Genomic DNA, 17871 nt, shown 5'->3' on the forward strand with positions numbered 1-17871 from the left:
GTGGCAGGAGAAAAAAAGGGAAAATCTCCAAATGAGCTTAACTCACTCCAATGCGCACTTTAACATAGAAAAACAGAAAACAAGTCCAAACAATGAAAAAATTGTAAAATTTTACACTGAGTGTCCAGAAGTAACATTGTAAAGATGTTATGTTCACTTTTCAAGGTTTATATCATGTGGCAGGAGAAAAAAATGGAAAATCTCCAAATGAGCTTATCTCACTCTAATGTTCACATAAACATAGAAACACAGAAAACAAGTCCAAACAATGAAATAATTGCAACATTTTACACTGAGTGTCCAGAAGTAACATTGTAAAGATGTTATGTTCACTTTTCAAGGTTTATATCATGTGGCAGGAGAAAAAAATGGAAAATCTCCAAATGAGCTTATCTCACTCTAATGTTCACATAAACATAGAAACACAGAAAACAAGTCCAAACAATGAAATAATTGCAACATTTTACACTGAGTGTCCAGAAGTAACATTGTAAAGATGTTATGTTCACTTTTTAAGGTTTATATCATGTGGCAGGAGAAAAAAAGGGAAAATCTCCAAATGAGCTTAACTCACTCCAATGCGCACTTTAACATAGAAAAACAGAAAACAAGTCCAAACAATGAAATAATTGCAACATTTTACACTGAGTGTCCAGAAGTAACATTGTGAAGATGTTATGTTAACTTTCTTAAGTTTATATCATGTGGCAGGAGAAAAAAAGGGAAAATCTCCAAATGAGCTTAACTCACTCTAATGTACACATAAACATAGAAAAACAGAAAACAAGTCCAAACAATGAAATAATTGCAAAATTTTACACTGAGTTTCCAGAAGTAACATTGTAAAGATGTTATGTTCACTTTTCAAGGTTTATATCATGTGGCAGGAGAAAAAAATGGAAAATCTCCAAATGAGCTTATCTCACTCTAATGTACACATAAACATAGAAACACAGAAAACAAGTCCAAACAATGAAATAATTGCAACATTTTACACTGAGTGTCCAGAAGTAACATTGTAACGATGTTATGTTCACTTTTTAAGGTTTATATCATGTGGCAGGAGAAAAAAAGGGAAAATCTCCAAATGAGCTTAACTCACTCCAATGCGCACTTTAACATAGAAAAACAGAAAACAAGTCCAAACAATGAAAAAATTGTAAAATTTTACACTGAGTGTCCAGAAGTAACATTGTAAAGATGTTATGTTCACTTTTTAAGGTTTATATCATGTGGCAGGAGAAAAAAATGGAAAATCTCCAAATGAGCTTATCTCACTCTAATGTACAAACAAACATAGAAAAACAGACAAGTCCAAACAATGAAATAATTGCAAAATTTTACACTGAGTGTCCAGAAGTAACATTGTAAAGATGTTATGTTCACTTTTTAAGGTTTATATCATGTGGCAGGAGAAAAAAATGGAAAATCTCCAAATGAGCTTATCTCACTCTAATGTACACATAAACATAGAAAAACAGAAAACAAGTCCAAACAATGAAAAAATTGTAAAATTTTACACTGAGTGTCCAGAAGTAACATTGTAAAGATGTTATGTTCACTTTTCAAGGTTTATATCATGTGGCAGGAGAAAAAAATGGAAAATCTCCAAATGAGCTTATCTCACTCTAATGTTCACATAAACATAGAAACACAGAAAACAAGTCCAAACAATGAAATAATTGCAACATTTTACACTGAGTGTCCAGAAGTAACATTGTAAAGATGTTATGTTCACTTTTTAAGGTTTATATCATGTGGCAGGAGAAAAAAAGGGAAAATCTCCAAATGAGCTTAACTCACTCCAATGCGCACTTTAACATAGAAAAACAGAAAACAAGTCCAAACAATGAAATAATTGCAACATTTTACACTGAGTGTCCAGAAGTAACATAGTGAAGATGTTATGTTAACTTTCTTAAGTTTATATCATGTGGCAGGAGAAAAAAATGGAAAATCTCCAAATGAGCTTAACTCACTCTAATGTACACATAAACATAGAAAAACAGAAAACAAGTCCAAACAATGAAATAATTGCAAAATTTTACACTGAGTTTCCAGAAGTAACATTGTAAAGATGTTATGTTCACTTTTCAAGGTTTATATCATGTGGCAGGAGAAAAAAATGGAAAATCTCCAAATGAGCTTATCTCACTCTAATGTACACATAAACATAGAAACACAGAAAACAAGTCCAAACAATGAAATAATTGCAACATTTTACACTGAGTGTCCAGAAGTAACATTGTAACGATGTTATGTTCACTTTTTAAGGTTTATATCATGTGGCAGGAGAAAAAAAGGGAAAATCTCCAAATGAGCTTAACTCACTCCAATGCGCACTTTAACATAGAAAAACAGAAAACAAGTCCAAACAATGAAAAAATTGTAAAATTTTACACTGAGTGTCCAGAAGTAACATTGTAAAGATGTTATGTTCACTTTTTAAGGTTTATATCATGTGGCAGGAGAAAAAAATGGAAAATCTCCAAATGAGCTTATCTCACTCTAATGTACAAACAAACATAGAAAAACAGAAAACAAGTCCAAACAATGAAATAATTGCAAAATTTTACACTGAGTGTCCAGAAGTAACATTGTAAAGATGTTATGTTCACTTTTTAAGGTTTATATCATGTGGCAGGAGAAAAAAATGGAAAATCTCCAAATGAGCTTATCTCACTCTAATGTACACATAAACATAGAAAAACAGAAAACAAGTCCAAACAATGAAATAATTGCAACATTTTACACTGAGTGTCCAGAAGTAACATTGTCAAGATGTTATGTTAACTTTCTTAAGTTTATATCATGTGGCAGGAGAAAAAAATGGAAAATCTCCAAATGAGCTTAACTCACTCTAATGTACACATAAACATAGAAAAACAGAAAACAAGTCCAAACAATGAAATAATTGCAAAATTTTACACTGAGTTTCCAGAAGTAACATTGTAAAGATGTTATGTTCACTTTTCAAGGTTTATATCATGTGGCAGGAGAAAAAAATGGAAAATCTCCAAATGAGCTTATCTCACTCTAATGTACACATAAACATAGAAACACAGAAAACAAGTCCAAACAATGAAATAATTGCAACATTTTACACTGAGTGTCCAGAAGTAACATTGTAACGATGTTATGTTCACTTTTTAAGGTTTATATCATGTGGCAGGAGAAAAAAATGGAAAATCTCAAATGAGCTTAACTCACTCCAATGCGCACTTTAACATAGAAAAACAGAAAACAAGTCCAAACAATGAAAAAATTGTAAAATTTTACACTGAGTGTCCAGAAGTAACATTGTAAAGATGTTATGTTCACTTTTCAAGGTTTATATCATGTGGCAGGAGAAAAAAATGGAAAATCTCCAAATGAGCTTATCTCACTCTAATGTGCACATAAACATAGAAACACAGAAAACAAGTCCAAACAATGAAATAATTGCAACATTTTACACTGAGTGTCCAGAAGTAACATTGTAAAGATGTTATGTTCACTTTTTAAGGTTTATATCATGTGGCAGGAGAAAAAAAGGGAAAATCTCCAAATGAGCTTAACTCACTCCAATGCGCACTTTAACATAGAAAAACAGAAAACAAGTCCAAACAATGAAAAAATTGTAAAATTTTACACTGAGTGTCCAGAAGTAACATTGTAAAGATGTTATGTTCACTTTTCAAGGTTTATATCATGTGGCAGGAGAAAAAAATGGAAAATCTCCAAATGAGCTTATCTCACTCTAATGTGCACATAAACATAGAAACACAGAAAACAAGTCCAAACAATGAAATAATTGCAAAATTTTACACTGAGTGTCCAGAAGTAACATTGTAAAGATGTTATGTTCACTTTTTAAGGTTTATATCATGTGGCAGGAGAAAAAAATGGAAAATCTCAAAATGAGCTTATCTCACTCTAATGTACACATAAACATAGAAAAACAGAAAACAAGTCCAAACAATGAAAAAATTGTAAAATTTTACACTGAGTGTCCAGAAGTAACATTGTAAAGATGTTATGTTCACTTTTCAAGGTTTATATCATGTGGCAGGAGAAAAAAATGGAAAATCTCCAAATGAGCTTATCTCACTCTAATGTTCACATAAACATAGAAACACAGAAAACAAGTCCAAACAATGAAATAATTGCAACATTTTACACTGAGTGTCCAGAAGTAACATTGTAAAGATGTTATGTTCACTTTTTAAGGTTTATATCATGTGGCAGGAGAAAAAAAGGGAAAATCTCCAAATGAGCTTAACTCACTCCAATGCGCACTTTAACATAGAAAAACAGAAAACAAGTCCAAACAATGAAATAATTGCAACATTTTACACTGAGTGTCCAGAAGTAACATTGTGAAGATGTTATGTTAACTTTCTTAAGTTTATATCATGTGGCAGGAGAAAAAAATGGAAAATCTCCAAATGAGCTTAACTCACTCTAATGTACACATAAACATAGAAAAACAGAAAACAAGTCCAAACAATGAAATAATTGCAAAATTTTACACTGAGTTTCCAGAAGTAACATTGTAAAGATGTTATGTTCACTTTTCAAGGTTTATATCATGTGGCAGGAGAAAAAAATGGAAAATCTCCAAATGAGCTTATCTCACTCTAATGTACACATAAACATAGAAACACAGAAAACAAGTCCAAACAATGAAATAATTGCAACATTTTACACTGAGTGTCCAGAAGTAACATTGTAACGATGTTATGTTCACTTTTTAAGGTTTATATCATGTGGCAGGAGAAAAAAAGGGAAAATCTCCAAATGAGCTTAACTCACTCCAATGCGCACTTTAACATAGAAAAACAGAAAACAAGTCCAAACAATGAAAAAATTGTAAAATTTTACACTGAGTGTCCAGAAGTAACATTGTAAAGATGTTATGTTCACTTTTTAAGGTTTATATCATGTGGCAGGAGAAAAAAATGGAAAATCTCCAAATGAGCTTATCTCACTCTAATGTACAAACAAACATAGAAAAACAGAAAACAAGTCCAAACAATGAAATAATTGCAAAATTTTACACTGAGTGTCCAGAAGTAACATTGTAAAGATGTTATGTTCACTTTTTAAGGTTTATATCATGTGGCAGGAGAAAAAAATGGAAAATCTCCAAATGAGCTTATCTCACTCTAATGTACACATAAACATAGAAAAACAGAAAACAAGTCCAAACAATGAAATAATTGCAACATTTTACACTGAGTGTCCAGAAGTAACATTGTCAAGATGTTATGTTAACTTTCTTAAGTTTATATCATGTGGCAGGAGAAAAAAATGGAAAATCTCCAAATGAGCTTAACTCACTCTAATGTACACATAAACATAGAAAAACAGAAAACAAGTCCAAACAATGAAATAATTGCAAAATTTTACACTGAGTTTCCAGAAGTAACATTGTAAAGATGTTATGTTCACTTTTCAAGGTTTATATCATGTGGCAGGAGAAAAAAATGGAAAATCTCCAAATGAGCTTATCTCACTCTAATGTACACATAAACATAGAAACACAGAAAACAAGTCCAAACAATGAAATAATTGCAACATTTTACACTGAGTGTCCAGAAGTAACATTGTAACGATGTTATGTTCACTTTTTAAGGTTTATATCATGTGGCAGGAGAAAAAAATGGAAAATCTCAAATGAGCTTAACTCACTCCAATGCGCACTTTAACATAGAAAAACAGAAAACAAGTCCAAACAATGAAAAAATTGTAAAATTTTACACTGAGTGTCCAGAAGTAACATTGTAAAGATGTTATGTTCACTTTTCAAGGTTTATATCATGTGGCAGGAGAAAAAAATGGAAAATCTCCAAATGAGCTTATCTCACTCTAATGTGCACATAAACATAGAAAAACAGAAAACAAGTCCAAACAATGAAATAATTGCAACATTTTACACTGAGTGTCCAGAAGTAACATTGTAAAGATGTTATGTTCACTTTTTAAGGTTTATATCATGTGGCAGGAGAAAAAAAGGGAAAATCTCCAAATGAGCTTAACTCACTCCAATGCGCACTTTAACATAGAAAAACAGAAAACAAGTCCAAACAATGAAAAAATTGTAAAATTTTACACTGAGTGTCCAGAAGTAACATTGTAAAGATGTTATGTTCACTTTTCAAGGTTTATATCATGTGGCAGGAGAAAAAAATGGAAAATCTCCAAATGAGCTTATCTCACTCTAATGTGCACATAAACATAGAAACACAGAAAACAAGTCCAAACAATGAAATAATTGCAACATTTTACACTGAGTGTCCAGAAGTAACATTGTAAAGATGTTATGTTCACTTTTTAAGGTTTATATCATGTGGCAGGAGAAAAAAAGGGAAAATCTCCAAATGAGCTTAACTCACTCCAATGCGCACTTTAACATAGAAAAACAGAAAACAAGTCCAAACAATGAAAAAATTGTAAAATTTTACACTGAGTGTCCAGAAGTAACATTGTAAAGATGTTATGTTCACTTTTCAAGGTTTATATCATGTGGCAGGAGAAAAAAATGGAAAATCTCCAAATGAGCTTATCTCACTCTAATGTTCACATAAACATAGAAACACAGAAAACAAGTCCAAACAATGAAATAATTGCAACATTTTACACTGAGTGTCCAGAAGTAACATTGTAAAGATGTTATGTTCACTTTTCAAGGTTTATATCATGTGGCAGGAGAAAAAAATGGAAAATCTCCAAATGAGCTTATCTCACTCTAATGTTCACATAAACATAGAAACACAGAAAACAAGTCCAAACAATGAAATAATTGCAACATTTTACACTGAGTGTCCAGAAGTAACATTGTAAAGATGTTATGTTCACTTTTTAAGGTTTATATCATGTGGCAGGAGAAAAAAAGGGAAAATCTCCAAATGAGCTTAACTCACTCCAATGCGCACTTTAACATAGAAAAACAGAAAACAAGTCCAAACAATGAAATAATTGCAACATTTTACACTGAGTGTCCAGAAGTAACATTGTGAAGATGTTATGTTAACTTTCTTAAGTTTATATCATGTGGCAGGAGAAAAAAAGGGAAAATCTCCAAATGAGCTTAACTCACTCTAATGTACACATAAACATAGAAAAACAGAAAACAAGTCCAAACAATGAAATAATTGCAAAATTTTACACTGAGTTTCCAGAAGTAACATTGTAAAGATGTTATGTTCACTTTTCAAGGTTTATATCATGTGGCAGGAGAAAAAAATGGAAAATCTCCAAATGAGCTTATCTCACTCTAATGTACACATAAACATAGAAACACAGAAAACAAGTCCAAACAATGAAATAATTGCAACATTTTACACTGAGTGTCCAGAAGTAACATTGTAACGATGTTATGTTCACTTTTTAAGGTTTATATCATGTGGCAGGAGAAAAAAAGGGAAAATCTCCAAATGAGCTTAACTCACTCCAATGCGCACTTTAACATAGAAAAACAGAAAACAAGTCCAAACAATGAAAAAATTGTAAAATTTTACACTGAGTGTCCAGAAGTAACATTGTAAAGATGTTATGTTCACTTTTTAAGGTTTATATCATGTGGCAGGAGAAAAAAATGGAAAATCTCCAAATGAGCTTATCTCACTCTAATGTACAAACAAACATAGAAAAACAGAAAACAAGTCCAAACAATGAAATAATTGCAAAATTTTACACTGAGTGTCCAGAAGTAACATTGTAAAGATGTTATGTTCACTTTTTAAGGTTTATATCATGTGGCAGGAGAAAAAAATGGAAAATCTCCAAATGAGCTTATCTCACTCTAATGTACACATAAACATAGAAAAACAGAAAACAAGTCCAAACAATGAAATAATTGCAACATTTTACACTGAGTGTCCAGAAGTAACATTGTCAAGATGTTATGTTAACTTTCTTAAGTTTATATCATGTGGCAGGAGAAAAAAATGGAAAATCTCCAAATGAGCTTAACTCACTCTAATGTACACATAAACATAGAAAAACAGAAAACAAGTCCAAACAATGAAATAATTGCAAAATTTTACACTGAGTTTCCAGAAGTAACATTGTAAAGATGTTATGTTCACTTTTCAAGGTTTATATCATGTGGCAGGAGAAAAAAATGGAAAATCTCCAAATGAGCTTATCTCACTCTAATGTACACATAAACATAGAAACACAGAAAACAAGTCCAAACAATGAAATAATTGCAACATTTTACACTGAGTGTCCAGAAGTAACATTGTAACGATGTTATGTTCACTTTTTAAGGTTTATATCATGTGGCAGGAGAAAAAAATGGAAAATCTCCAAATGAGCTTAACTCACTCCAATGCGCACTTTAACATAGAAAAACAGAAAACAAGTCCAAACAATGAAAAAATTGTAAAATTTTACACTGAGTGTCCAGAAGTAACATTGTAAAGATGTTATGTTCACTTTTCAAGGTTTATATCATGTGGCAGGAGAAAAAAATGGAAAATCTCCAAATGAGCTTATCTCACTCTAATGTGCACATAAACATAGAAACACAGAAAACAAGTCCAAACAATGAAATAATTGCAACATTTTACACTGAGTGTCCAGAAGTAACATTGTAAAGATGTTATGTTCACTTTTTAAGGTTTATATCATGTGGCAGGAGAAAAAAAGGGAAAATCTCCAAATGAGCTTAACTCACTCCAATGCGCACTTTAACATAGAAAAACAGAAAACAAGTCCAAACAATGAAAAAATTGTAAAATTTTACACTGAGTGTCCAGAAGTAACATTGTAAAGATGTTATGTTCACTTTTCAAGGTTTATATCATGTGGCAGGAGAAAAAAATGGAAAATCTCCAAATGAGCTTATCTCACTCTAATGTGCACATAAACATAGAAACACAGAAAACAAGTCCAAACAATGAAATAATTGCAACATTTTACACTGAGTGTCCAGAAGTAACATTGTAAAGATGTTATGTTCACTTTTTAAGGTTTATATCATGTGGCAGGAGAAAAAAAGGGAAAATCTCCAAATGAGCTTAACTCACTCCAATGCGCACTTTAACATAGAAAAACAGAAAACAAGTCCAAACAATGAAAAAATTGTAAAATTTTACACTGAGTGTCCAGAAGTAACATTGTAAAGATGTTATGTTCACTTTTCAAGGTTTATATCATGTGGCAGGAGAAAAAAATGGAAAATCTCCAAATGAGCTTATCTCACTCTAATGTTCACATAAACATAGAAACACAGAAAACAAGTCCAAACAATGAAATAATTGCAACATTTTACACTGAGTGTCCAGAAGTAACATTGTAAAGATGTTATGTTCACTTTTTAAGGTTTATATCATGTGGCAGGAGAAAAAAAGGGAAAATCTCCAAATGAGCTTAACTCACTCCAATGCGCACTTTAACATAGAAAAACAGAAAACAAGTCCAAACAATGAAATAATTGCAACATTTTACACTGAGTGTCCAGAAGTAACATTGTGAAGATGTTATGTTAACTTTCTTAAGTTTATATCATGTGGCAGGAGAAAAAAATGGAAAATCTCCAAATGAGCTTAACTCACTCTAATGTACACATAAACATAGAAAAACAGAAAACAAGTCCAAACAATGAAATAATTGCAAAATTTTACACTGAGTTTCCAGAAGTAACATTGTAAAGATGTTATGTTCACTTTTCAAGGTTTATATCATGTGGCAGGAGAAAAAAATGGAAAATCTCCAAATGAGCTTATCTCACTCTAATGTACACATAAACATAGAAACACAGAAAACAAGTCCAAACAATGAAATAATTGCAACATTTTACACTGAGTGTCCAGAAGTAACATTGTAACGATGTTATGTTCACTTTTTAAGGTTTATATCATGTGGCAGGAGAAAAAAAGGGAAAATCTCCAAATGAGCTTAACTCACTCCAATGCGCACTTTAACATAGAAAAACAGAAAACAAGTCCAAACAATGAAAAAATTGTAAAATTTTACACTGAGTGTCCAGAAGTAACATTGTAAAGATGTTATGTTCACTTTTTAAGGTTTATATCATGTGGCAGGAGAAAAAAAGGGAAAATCTCCAAATGAGCTTAACTCACTCCAATGCGCACTTTAACATAGAAAAACAGAAAACAAGTCCAAACAATGAAAAAATTGTAAAATTTTACACTGAGTGTCCAGAAGTAACATTGTAAAGATGTTATGTTCACTTTTCAAGGTTTATATCATGTGGCAGGAGAAAAAAATGGAAAATCTCCAAATGAGCTTATCTCACTCTAATGTGCACATAAACATAGAAAAACAGAAAACAAGTCCAAACAATGAAATAATTGCAACATTTTACACTGAGTGTCCAGAAGTAACATTGTAAAGATGTTATGTTCACTTTTTAAGGTTTATATCATGTGGCAGGAGAAAAAAAGGGAAAATCTCCAAATGAGCTTAACTCACTCCAATGCGCACTTTAACATAGAAAAACAGAAAACAAGTCCAAACAATGAAAAAATTGTAAAATTTTACACTGAGTGTCCAGAAGTAACATTGTAAAGATGTTATGTTCACTTTTCAAGGTTTATATCATGTGGCAGGAGAAAAAAATGGAAAATCTCCAAATGAGCTTATCTCACTCTAATGTGCACATAAACATAGAAACACAGAAAACAAGTCCAAACAATGAAATAATTGCAACATTTTACACTGAGTGTCCAGAAGTAACATTGTAAAGATGTTATGTTCACTTTTTAAGGTTTATATCATGTGGCAGGAGAAAAAAAGGGAAAATCTCCAAATGAGCTTAACTCACTCCAATGCGCACTTTAACATAGAAAAACAGAAAACAAGTCCAAACAATGAAAAAATTGTAAAATTTTACACTGAGTGTCCAGAAGTAACATTGTAAAGATGTTATGTTCACTTTTCAAGGTTTATATCATGTGGCAGGAGAAAAAAATGGAAAATCTCCAAATGAGCTTATCTCACTCTAATGTTCACATAAACATAGAAACACAGAAAACAAGTCCAAACAATGAAATAATTGCAACATTTTACACTGAGTGTCCAGAAGTAACATTGTAAAGATGTTATGTTCACTTTTTAAGGTTTATATCATGTGGCAGGAGAAAAAAAGGGAAAATCTCCAAATGAGCTTAACTCACTCCAATGCGCACTTTAACATAGAAAAACAGAAAACAAGTCCAAACAATGAAATAATTGCAACATTTTACACTGAGTGTCCAGAAGTAACATTGTGAAGATGTTATGTTAACTTTATTAAGTTTATATCATGTGGCAGGAGAAAAAAATGGAAAATCTCCAAATGAGCTTAACTCACTCTAATGTACACATAAACATAGAAAAACAGAAAACAAGTCCAAACAATGAAATAATTGCAAAATTTTACACTGAGTGTCCAGAAGTAACATTGTAAAGATGTTATGTTCACTTTTTAAGGTTTATATCATGTGGCAGGAGAAAAAAAGGGAAAATCTCCAAATGAGCTTAACTCACTCCAATGCGCACTTTAACATAGAAAAACAGAAAACAAGTCCAAACAATGAAAAAATTGTAAAATTTTACACTGAGTGTCCAGAAGTAACATTGTAAAGATGTTATGTTCACTTTTCAAGGTTTATATCATGTGGCAGGAGAAAAAAATGGAAAATCTCCAAATGAGCTTATCTCACTCTAATGTGCACATAAACATAGAAAAACAGAAAACAAGTCCAAACAATGAAATAATTGCAACATTTTACACTGAGTGTCCAGAAGTAACATTGTAAAGATGTTATGTTCACTTTTTAAGGTTTATATCATGTGGCAGGAGAAAAAAAGGGAAAATCTCCAAATGAGCTTAACTCACTCCAATGCGCACTTTAACATAGAAAAACAGAAAACAAGTCCAAACAATGAAAAAATTGTAAAATTTTACACTGAGTGTCCAGAAGTAACATTGTAAAGATGTTATGTTCACTTTTCAAGGTTTATATCATGTGGCAGGAGAAAAAAATGGAAAATCTCCAAATGAGCTTATCTCACTCTAATGTACAAACAAACATAGAAAAACAGAAAACAAGTCCAAACAATGAAATAATTGCAAAATTTTACACTGAGTGTCCAGAAGTAACATTGTAAAGATGTTATGTTCACTTTTTAAGGTTTATATCATGTGGCAGGAGAAAAAAATGGAAAATCTCCAAATGAGCTTATCTCACTCTAATGTACACATAAACATAGAAAAACAGAAAACAAGTCCAAACAATGAAAAAATTGTAAAATTTTACACTGAGTGTCCAGAAGTAACATTGTAAAGATGTTATGTTCACTTTTCAAGGTTTATATCATGTGGCAGGAGAAAAAAATGGAAAATCTCCAAATGAGCTTATCTCACTCTAATGTGCACATAAACATAGAAACACAGAAAACAAGTCCAAACAATGAAATAATTGCAACATTTTACACTGAGTGTCCAGAAGTAACATTGTAAAGATGTTATGTTCACTTTTTAAGGTTTATATCATGTGGCAGGAGAAAAAAAGGGAAAATCTCCAAATGAGCTTAACTCACTCCAATGCGCACTTTAACATAGAAAAACAGAAAACAAGTCCAAACAATGAAAAAATTGTAAAATTTTACACTGAGTGTCCAGAAGTAACATTGTAAAGATGTTATGTTCACTTTTCAAGGTTTATATCATGTGGCAGGAGAAAAAAATGGAAAATCTCCAAATGAGCTTATCTCACTCTAATGTTCACATAAACATAGAAACACAGAAAACAAGTCCAAACAATGAAATAATTGCAACATTTTACACTGAGTGTCCAGAAGTAACATTGTAAAGATGTTATGTTCACTTTTTAAGGTTTATATCATGTGGCAGGAGAAAAAGAGGGAAAATCTCCAAATGAGCTTAACTCACTCCAATGCGCACTTTAACATAGAAAAACAGAAAACAAGTCCAAACAATGAAATAATTGCAACATTTTACACTGAGTGTCCAGAAGTAACATTGTGAAGATGTTATGTTAACTTTCTTAAGTTTATATCATGTGGCAGGAGAAAAAAATGGAAAATCTCCAAATGAGCTTAACTCACTCTAATGTACACATAAACATAGAAAAACAGAAAACAAGTCCAAACAATGAAATAATTGCAAAATTTTACACTGAGTTTCCAGAAGTAACATTGTAAAGATGTTATGTTCACTTTTCAAGGTTTATATCATGTGGCAGGAGAAAAAAATGGAAAATCTCCAAATGAGCTTATCTCACTCTAATGTACACATAAACATAGAAACACAGAAAACAAGTCCAAACAATGAAATAATTGCAACATTTTACACTGAGTGTCCAGAAGTAACATTGTAACGATGTTATGTTCACTTTTTAAGGTTTATATCATGTGGCAGGAGAAAAAAAGGGAAAATCTCCAAATGAGCTTAACTCACTCCAATGCGCACTTTAACATAGAAAAACAGAAAACAAGTCCAAACAATGAAAAAATTGTAAAATTTTACACTGAGTGTCCAGAAGTAACATTGTAAAGATGTTATGTTCACTTTTTAAGGTTTATATCATGTGGCAGGAGAAAAAAATGGAAAATCTCCAAATGAGCTTATCTCACTCTAATGTACAAACAAACATAGAAAAACAGAAAACAAGTCCAAACAATGAAATAATTGCAAAATTTTACACTGAGTGTCCAGAAGTAACATTGTAAAGATGTTATGTTCACTTTTTAAGGTTTATATCATGTGGCAGGAGAAAAAAATGGAAAATCTCCAAATGAGCTTATCTCACTCTAATGTACACATAAACATAGAAAAACAGAAAACAAGTCCAAACAATGAAATAATTGCAACATTTTACACTGAGTGTCCAGAAGTAACATTGTCAAGATGTTATGTTAACTTTCTTAAGTTTATATCATGTGGCAGGAGAAAAAAATGGAAAATCTCCAAATGAGCTTAACTCACTCTAATGTACACATAAACATAGAAAAACAGAAAACAAGTCCAAACAATGAAATAATTGCAAAATTTTACACTGAGTTTCCAGAAGTAACATTGTAAAGATGTTATGTTCACTTTTCAAGGTTTATATCATGTGGCAGGAGAAAAAAATGGAAAATCTCCAAATGAGCTTATCTCACTCTAATGTACACATAAACATAGAAACACAGAAAACAAGTCCAAACAATGAAATAATTGCAACATTTTACACTGAGTGTCCAGAAGTAACATTGTAACGATGTTATGTTCACTTTTTAAGGTTTATATCATGTGGCAGGAGAAAAAAATGGAAAATCTCCAAATGAGCTTAACTCACTCCAATGCGCACTTTAACATAGAAAAACAGAAAACAAGTCCAAACAATGAAAAAATTGTAAAATTTTACACTGAGTGTCCAGAAGTAACATTGTAAAGATGTTATGTTCACTTTTCAAGGTTTATATCATGTGGCAGGAGAAAAAAATGGAAAATCTCCAAATGAGCTTATCTCACTCTAATGTGCACATAAACATAGAAACACAGAAAACAAGTCCAAACAATGAAATAATTGCAACATTTTACACTGAGTGTCCAGAAGTAACATTGTAAAGATGTTATGTTCACTTTTTAAGGTTTATATCATGTGGCAGGAGAAAAAAAGGGAAAATCTCCAAATGAGCTTAACTCACTCCAATGCGCACTTTAACATAGAAAAACAGAAAACAAGTCCAAACAATGAAAAAATTGTAAAATTTTACACTGAGTGTCCAGAAGTAACATTGTAAAGATGTTATGTTCACTTTTCAAGGTTTATATCATGTGGCAGGAGAAAAAAATGGAAAATCTCCAAATGAGCTTATCTCACTCTAATGTGCACATAAACATAGAAACACAGAAAACAAGTCCAAACAATGAAATAATTGCAACATTTTACACTGAGTGTCCAGAAGTAACATTGTAAAGATGTTATGTTCACTTTTTAAGGTTTATATCATGTGGCAGGAGAAAAAAAGGGAAAATCTCCAAATGAGCTTAACTCACTCCAATGCGCACTTTAACATAGAAAAACAGAAAACAAGTCCAAACAATGAAAAAATTGTAAAATTTTACACTGAGTGTCCAGAAGTAACATTGTAAAGATGTTATGTTCACTTTTTAAGGTTTATATCATGTGGCAGGAGAAAAAAAGGGAAAATCTCCAAATGAGCTTAACTCACTCCAATGCGCACTTTAACATAGAAAAACAGAAAACAAGTCCAAACAATGAAATAATTGCAACATTTTACACTGAGTGTCCAGAAGTAACATTGTGAAGATGTTATGTTAACTTTCTTAAGTTTATATCATGTGGCAGGAGAAAAAAATGGAAAATCTCCAAATGAGCTTAACTCACTCTAATGTACACATAAACATAGAAAAACAGAAAACAAGTCCAAACAATGAAATAATTGCAAAATTTTACACTGAGTTTCCAGAAGTAACATTGTAAAGATGTTATGTTCACTTTTCAAGGTTTATATCATGTGGCAGGAGAAAAAAATGGAAAATCTCCAAATGAGCTTATCTCACTCTAATGTACACATAAACATAGAAACACAGAAAACAAGTCCAAACAATGAAATAATTGCAACATTTTACACTGAGTGTCCAGAAGTAACATTGTAACGATGTTATGTTCACTTTTTAAGGTTTATATCATGTGGCAGGAGAAAAAAAGGGAAAATCTCCAAATGAGCTTAACTCACTCCAATGCGCACTTTAACATAGAAAAACAGAAAACAAGTCCAAACAATGAAAAAATTGTAAAATTTTACACTGAGTGTCCAGAAGTAACATTGTAAAGATGTTATGTTCACTTTTTAAGGTTTATATCATGTGGCAGGAGAAAAAAATGGAAAATCTCCAAATGAGCTTATCTCACTCTAATGTACAAACAAACATAGAAAAACAGAAAACAAGTCCAAACAATGAAATAATTGCAAAATTTTACACTGAGTGTCCAGAAGTAACATTGTAAAGATGTTATGTTCACTTTTTAAGGTTTATATCATGTGGCAGGAGAAAAAAATGGAAAATCTCCAAATGAGCTTATCTCACTCTAATGTACACATAAACATAGAAAAACAGAAAACAAGTCCAAACAATGAAATAATTGCAACATTTTACACTGAGTGTCCAGAAGTAACATTGTCAAGATGTTATGTTAACTTTCTTAAGTTTATATCATGTGGCAGGAGAAAAAAATGGAAAATCTCCAAATGAGCTTAACTTACTCTAATGTACACATAAACATAGAAAAACAGAAAACAAGTCCAAACAATGAAATAATTGCAAAATTTTACACTGAGTTTCCAGAAGTAACATTGTAAAGATGTTATGTTCACTTTTCAAGGTTTATATCATGTGGCAGGAGAAAAAAATGGAAAATCTCCAAATGAGCTTATCTCACTCTAATGTACACATAAACATAGAAACACAGAAAACAAGTCCAAACAATGAAATAATTGCAACATTTTACACTGAGTGTCCAGAAGTAACATTGTAACGATGTTATGTTCACTTTTTAAGGTTTATATCATGTGGCAGGAGAAAAAAATGGAAAATCTCCAAATGAGCTTAACTCACTCCAATGCGCACTTTAACATAGAAAAACAGAAAACAAGTCCAAACAATGAAAAAATTGTAAAATTTTACACTGAGTGTCCAGAAGTAACATTGTAAAGATGTTATGTTCACTTTTCAAGGTTTATATCATGTGGCAGGAGAAAAAAATGGAAAATCTCCAAATGAGCTTATCTCACTCTAATGTGCACATAAACATAGAAACACAGAAAACAAGTCCAAACAATGAAATAATTGCAACATTTTACACTGAGTGTCCAGAAGTAACATTGTAAAGATGTTATGTTCACTTTTTAAGGTTTATATCATGTGGCAGGAGAAAAAAAGGGAAAATCTCCAAATGAGCTTAACTCACTCCAATGCGCACTTTAACATAGAAAAACAGAAAACAAGTCCAAACAATGAAAAAATTGTAAAATTTTACACTGAGTGTCCAGAAGTAACATTGTAAAGATGTTATGTTCACTTTTCAAGGTTTATATCATGTGGCAGGAGAAAAAAATGGAAAATCTCCAAATGAGCTTATCTCACTCTAATGTGCACATAAACATAGAAACACAGAAAACAAGTCCAAACAATGAAATAATTGCAACATTTTACACTGAGTGTCCAGAAGTAACATTGTAAAGATGTTATGTTCACTTTTTAAGGTTTATATCATGTGGCAGGAGAAAAAAAGGGAAAATCTCCAAATGAGCTTAACTCACTCCAATGCGCACTTTAACATAGAAAAACAGAAAACAAGTCCAAACAATGAAAAAATTGTAAAATTTTACACTGAGTGTCCAGAAGTAACATTGTAAAGATGTTATGTTCACTTTTCAAGGTTTATATCATGTGGCAGGAGAAAAAAATGGAAAATCTCCAAATGAGCTTATCTCACTCTAATGTTCACATAAACATAGAAACACAGAAAACAAGTCCAAACAATGAAATAATTGCAACATTTTACACTGAGTGTCCAGAAGTAACATTGTAAAGATGTTATGTTCACTTTTTAAGGTTTATATCATGTGGCAGGAGAAAAAGAGGGAAAATCTCCAAATGAGCTTAACTCACTCCAATGCGCACTTTAACATAGAAAAACAGAAAACAAGTCCAAACAATGAAATAATTGCAACATTTTACACTGAGTGTCCAGAAGTAACATTGTGAAGATGTTATGTTAACTTTCTTAAGTTTATATCATGTGGCAGGAGAAAAAAATGGAAAATCTCCAAATGAGCTTAACTCACTCTAATGTACACATAAACATAGAAAAACAGAAAACAAGTCCAAACAATGAAATA

This window comes from Microchirus variegatus (genome assembly GCF_963457635.1).
Source record: "Microchirus variegatus genome assembly, chromosome: 22".
NCBI classification, from domain to species: Eukaryota; Metazoa; Chordata; class Actinopteri; order Pleuronectiformes; family Soleidae; genus Microchirus; species Microchirus variegatus.